Genomic DNA, 6,751 nt, shown 5'->3' on the forward strand with positions numbered 1-6,751 from the left:
TTTTCTAATATTTATTATTTGTGTTTTATGTATGCCGTTTTCTCAAATATTTGAATAACTTTATTTTGATTAGGAAAAGGCAAGAATGAATGTTAAACTGTTACGTTAAAAGTACTTACTGATTGGTCTGAGATGTGATTGAAGACTACAAAGGCGGGAGAGAAGAAAAACTGGGAGAGAAGAGGGAATGAGCGTCAGGAAGCGAATAGAGAAAACGTCCTAGTTTATCTAGTTTGTAAAGGTATTAGCCTGTGTAAGTTATAGACAAGAAAACTGATTTAGGTTGAGTATAACGTTGAGGAGAGGAGATAGAAATTTCTCCTCGTATCATTGGATAACAGAACTGCGTAGTTGATTCGTTTACACTAAACTTTTACCTGAGCGACTGTTCGCGGTCGTGAAAAACTGCCGTTGATGGCATCTCTTACCAGTCTGAGACCAGGAACATCCCAGATAGCGTCACAGAAATTCTCAGTGGTTCCTCTGGCAATGTTGGATATGATCACTGATCTTCATTCTCTTCTCAGGGACAGAAATTTTGAGTTGGAAGTTTGAAACTGCGTCACAGGACGTCTGACGCTGGAGAGACAGTAGATTATTTTGTTTGCTCATTGAGCGAAGGGGCAAATTGTTTGTGTGCCTCAACGTACCCAAGCATCGAATCAGGCCTGCAAGAGTGTATTTATTTTATTTATGGTAATTTTAATCATTGAAAGGCAGCTGGGTTTTGATTGAGTTTAGGACATTTGAGTGAACTAATTTGTGTTTTTGAACTTGAGTTTTCAATTCACTGCCATATATTTAAGTTTTTTGTTGTTACCGATTTGGTTACATTTATTATTTATCTATTCTGCTTGATTTAAGTAAATTAATCTGTTTATTTCATATGTTAGCATGGTTATTTTATTGGTTTGTTAGAGGCCTTTTTTGCTTTTGTTAATTGTATAATGTTAATTAATAAAAAGAAAACAGAATAATATATTAGAGAATCTAGTATTTTCAAATTTAAACAACAAAAGCATAACTGAGTTGAATTGAAATTCAATGTATACCACCCAGATGTGATATACAGGGGAGAAATGACAGAAATAAGATATTAAAAAAATGTATTACATATGATATTGACTGAAATTGGAATGATATGGGTTCCAGCCCTGTCAGTCTATTGGTGATACTGGGAAAATGGATAGCCCTTGGACCACATTTACATATTTTGTGCATCAACTAATGTGGCTAATTCTGCTAAGGCATTGGTTCTGACCCCGAGAGGTCATGGGTTCGATTTGGATGGGTTAAATGCAGAGCAGGAATTCTGAGTATGGGTCACTATACTTGGCTGAATGTCACGTCACTTTCACTTTGTCTGTAAATAAAATGTTTCATTAAAGGGTTCAGCCAAATTTTTTTTAAAACACCCTCTTGTTTGTTCCTAACTGTACTGCCACTGGTTTAATCTGTAAACTTTTTTTAAACCAATGACAGGAGCCTATGGCGATGCAGTGCGCCAAAGGCCGCCAAAATGGGCGGGGGCGAATGGCTATATAAGCAGGCAAATCGCCATAGGAAATCAGATCTAACTCCTTCAGTGACGGCTGAATGCCTTCGCAGGAACGAGCTCTTGCCGTTGAAGAGGCACCACAGCGGATCAGCTGAGACCGCTGACTGCCTGCAAGCACTGGTGCTCTTGAAGACAGCCGCTCTTCAGCGCCGATCTCGGGCAGCCGCTTCTCGCTTCCGGCCACTTCTCAGCAATCTCCTGCCGCCATCTGCCGATCACAGAAGAGCAATTTCCAGCGGTTTTCACCACTCTGAAAGAGCGATTTCTAACGCAGTTTTAATGACGATGGCCATTGTGAGTGCGTCTTCTGCCTGGGTAAAGCCCACGCTGACCAAGCCATGGTGTGCCCCCTACTCGGCCCACCTATGTACTTCCTCCTCCGCAGCTCTCACCTCAGTAGACAGGCTATCAGGAGAAGGGCTACGAGCAACTGCCGCCCCTGGATGAGGCCATGGCTGCTCACCTCTGCTCCCCACGGCTGTGGGGTGGAAAAGCAAGTCATCCCAAGCCATAAGACACTTCCTGCCCAAGCGCTCCAGCTCTGCCCCAATTCCCCCCAGGACTGCGTTGACTCAGCACCAAAGCAAGCCTGTCCCTTCTACCTCCCAGGCGGTGCCCCCTAAGGAGCAGCACCCAGCTCTCCCCGCTAAGCGCTCTAAATGGCCTAGACGTCAGGGCACCCGGCAAAGGATTGTGCCGGACCTGACATCCACTAAATCCTCCTTGGGGAGAAAGAGGAACGGGGAAAGTCCAGCTGCGGCCAGACAACCCCTGAAGCTCTCTCGACTGCCTGCTATGCGACCTGGCCCCACTGTTGTTGCATCCACGCAAACCACCATTATTATGAGGAACGCAATAAAAATTTCACATTTTCAAAGAGAGAGCAGTTTTCCTCTTCCACACTCAGCAATGTTCAGGCCCCTAGTCAGCGGCCTGCCATCCGACATTATCCAACCTCTTGTCATGCTGGCCGAGGCCTGGCAGGCCATCCCCGGAGTGTACAAGTGGGTGTTGGGGATAATAAAACACGGCTTCTCACTGCAGTTCGCCCGAAGACCCCTGTGTTTCCAGGGGGTTATTCCCACTTTGGTAGAGCTGGACGACGCTCAGGTCCTCTGCACCAAAGTGATGATGCTGCTAAGATAGGGAGCCATAGAGATAGTTCCTCCCTCTGAAAGCGGATCGGTGTTCTACAACCATTATTTCCTTGTCCCCAAAAAAGATGGCGTCTCAGACCCATCTTAGATCTCAGACTCCTGAACCTCTCCCTCATGATATGGAAGCTCAGGATGTTGACATTAAAGCAGATTCTCACGCAGATTTACCCCCGAGGACTGGTTCTTCTTGCTGGACCTGAAAGACGTTTACTTTCACATCCAGATAGTCCCCCATCACAGACGATTCTTGAGATTCGCATTCGAGGGTGTGGCTTACCAATATACAGTCCTTCCCTTTGGGCTGTCCCTAGCTCCCCGCACTTTCATGAATTGCATGAACGAGGCGCTTTCTCCTCTGAGACAGATGGAAATCCATGTTCTGAACTATCTCGACGACTGGCTCTTTCTAGCACAGTCGCAAACCGAGCTAGACCACCACAGATCCATGCTCCTGAGCCACTCAGAGTGCCTAGGACGCAGGGTCAATTTTGCCACTGCTCCTGACTTAGTTCATATGAGGGCGGTAATATCACCAGAGTGTGCTCTGGTACTTCAGCACCTTGCGACCTCCGTCAGGAACAAAGCCTGTTTCCCTCTGAAATTCTTCCAGAGGATGCTAGGGCTGATGGCCTCCACCTTCCCCAGCTTTACAGCTCTGCCTCCTATGAATGCGGCCTCTGCAATACTGGCTGAAACTTCGGGACCCACCTCATGCTTGGTGGCACGGCTGCTTTCGCATCAGGGTCAACCAGGCCTGTCTAGCAGTGCCATGTCCTATGTCCTAGTAGAGTCGGACAACATGACAGTGATGTCCTACATGAATCACCAAGGCGGCCTTTCATCCAGCCGCCTCTGGGCACTGGCAAAGTGCCTCTTGGAATAGGCATTACCCAGACTGCGGTCGCTCAAGGTGATGCATATACCTGGTGAGACGAATCTGGGAGCAGACATGCTTTCATGGAGCAATGTCACTTCGGACAATTGGATGCTCCATCCCCAGATGACAGACACAGAGTCCTCCTGGTGGCCCCACTCTGGAGGAGCCAAGTTTGGTCCTCGGAGCTGTTCAGGCTTTTGATGAAATGCCCATGGCCGATCCCCTTCAGGCAGGACCCCCTCTCTCAGGCGAAAAGGACAATCTGGCATCCACGACCAGAACTCTGGGCTCTGCATGTATGGTCCCTGCATGTAATGCTCATCATATCGTCATTGGGCTATAGACGCAGGAATTAGGCAAAAAAAAGAAAACTAAAAAAACAAACAAACAAAAAAAATCCTTAATATATTCTAATTTTGTCAAGAATTATAAAAAAAAAAAAACGTCAATAAGCTCATAATTTTTTCTAAAATAGTCTAGTCTGGCTATGTCTATTTTGATGTTTCTGTTCAGCAGACAGTGAGGCTTGGGTTTGTTCTGATCAGAGCTCGTGAGCGGAGAACAATTTCTCCATATATTACGCTCTACTCGCTCATTCCGTGTAATGTATAGCGTATATTTCTCAAATCTGTGAGGCACAAGCTGAGTTTCGGCGCCCTCCAGTTCACATGCAAGTGATCGTGCCGGCGCCTCATTACATTGTCTGCTATATATCTGCTTCTAATTTATAAAATACGGGCAATTGATTGATAAAACATTGATCAAAATTAAGATACAATTTATACAAAATGAAAATCTTTATCTTAATCTGATTTTCTACAAAAAAAACATTTATTATTATTATCATCATTAACATTATTATTATTATTAATGTTGAAAAGAGCTGAGAATATTTTTTCAGGTTTATTAGGGGGGATAAATAGAAAGAACAGCATTATTACATTTGTTACAGTTACATTTATTTGTTACATTTATACTATTTACATCAAGCTTTTGAATGGTATAGTATTGTATATTGTTACTAAAACTTCATAATGTTACACTTGATTATACATTTAGTCAGGAATTATATTTTGGAAAAAATCTTTGGAAAAAGTCTAACTAGTAAAATGTTTACAGATTATGTGAAAACTAGCACAAGTATATACATAAATAAAAAGAGACTTTACTCATGTTTATGATTTCTGCTGAATAAAGCAGTTCCTCAACCACATCACATCTTTTCGGGGTTAATTATGTTTTATTCCTCTCATTGTGAAGCAAACAGTAAAATAAAAGTACTTGAAGAACAGTCTTGCTGCTTTTTCGTCTGTGTGGGCGTATTCAAGCCTCACGCTTCAGTTTGAATCTGAATAGCACCTCAGCGCGGGAGCATGGTCAAATTAGATATGAGGGTAGACGTGAAAAACGGACATTGCGTTGTTTTCATATGTATTACTTAATCACAGAATATCTGTTTTTGGCAGCATTTGTTTAGTTTAAAAGGAGACATGTCAAGCTTTCTATAGATATCTCTCTCATGTCTCTTCGTTGAGTGTTCATGGAGTTACAGTTCATTTTAATGACGTGTTTGTAAATGAAGATCAGCGCAGACAAAGGCTGCAGACAGCACTCCTTGTTTGTTATCTTTATTTTATAAGTGCACAAAGTTCTGTTGTTATTATGTCTGTATTAAAAAAAAGTAGATCCTTTACAGATTAGATTGATGTATTGATCTTATCTGTACGATCAAAACTGAAAGTGTAATTTAAGTTATTTTCGGGGTTATCAGGAGAAAATGACTCATAACGCATATACGCATTAATGGACTGCAGAGGGTTAAAAAGAGTTTTCTATAAAACAAAACTTAATGAAGTCATCAAAATCATATTTTACCAAAAACAGCGTCTTCACCTTTTCTCGTTCCGCTTCCATCTCTATGTCCCGACTGAGCTTGTGCGTCATCTTTGTGCGAGTTATTCAGCCAATAAAGTGTAGGCCTATTTATAAAAAAATTGTGTCTAGTACTATATTAATTAAAAAGGTTTAATTTGCATCTTTATTTCAAACGACCAGACCGACCGCGACCTGAATATCATTACAAATATTTTTGGATGACTCGTAACCGTGGGCAACCGCTGGTGACCACAGGCACCCGCTCATTTTGGATCAACCCCGCGCATCACTGGTGGTTAAAGCACTAAGAGGTCTTCAAAGCAACGCCTCTCGTGCTGGATAGTTGACGCTATCGCTATATGTTACTCTTCCATGGGCCTTGAGTGCCCCATAGGAGTAAGAGCCCACTCCACTAGAGGGATGGCCCCTTCTTGGGCCTGGTCTAGAGGTGTCTCTATCAAGGACATCTGTGAGGTGGTCCTTGCCGTCCACTTTTGTCAGATTCTAAAACCTGGATATCCCGACCTTGCACGCTCGGGTTATTTCGGTTTGATACGATGGCCTCTATCAGACGCCGTCATCATGCCACCTCCAGGAAGCTAGCTCCCTCTTAGGCAGTGTAGCGTTAAGGGTTCGATGGCTCCAGCTCTCTCACTTATCCCCTGCACCCCAAGGTGTTCAAGATATACGATTTTTGTTGTTCCCTACCATGGCACAAAGTGGTTGAATTTGTTCCCCATACGCAGTATGAGTGAAGTATCGAAAGGGAATGTACTTGTTTACGAATGTAATCTCAGTTCCCTGAGATACGGAACGAGTACTCCATTATATGCTGTGCCACGAGGCTGCGGATTCAGTGTCTTCGCTTCAGCCGTATGACCTGATTTCCTATGGCAATTTTGCCTGCTTATATAGCCATTCGCCCCGCCCATTTTGGCGGACTTTGGTGCGCTACATCGCCGCAGCGCTGTCTTTGGTTTAAAAAAGTTTACAGATTAAACCAATGGCAGTGCAGTTGCACTGCATTATTTAAAAAAGGCTTAAGTATCGAGGAAAAAAAGGAGGTTTTCCACATACGCAGTACTTGTTCCGTATCTCAGGGAACCGAGGTTATATCCGTAACAGAGTATGTTATATATTCAATAATACAAGTTATTGCCCTACACCGGCAGGTATATTTCACAGCTTAACTTCAATCAAACATAATAACCAGCATAATAACCATATTACATCAATGAACATGCATATTTCTTACAAAAATTTGCCATTGAATTGCCAACGAGT

Source organism: Carassius gibelio, chromosome B4, assembly GCF_023724105.1.
Source record: "Carassius gibelio isolate Cgi1373 ecotype wild population from Czech Republic chromosome B4, carGib1.2-hapl.c, whole genome shotgun sequence".
Classification (NCBI taxonomy): Eukaryota; Metazoa; Chordata; class Actinopteri; order Cypriniformes; family Cyprinidae; genus Carassius; species Carassius gibelio.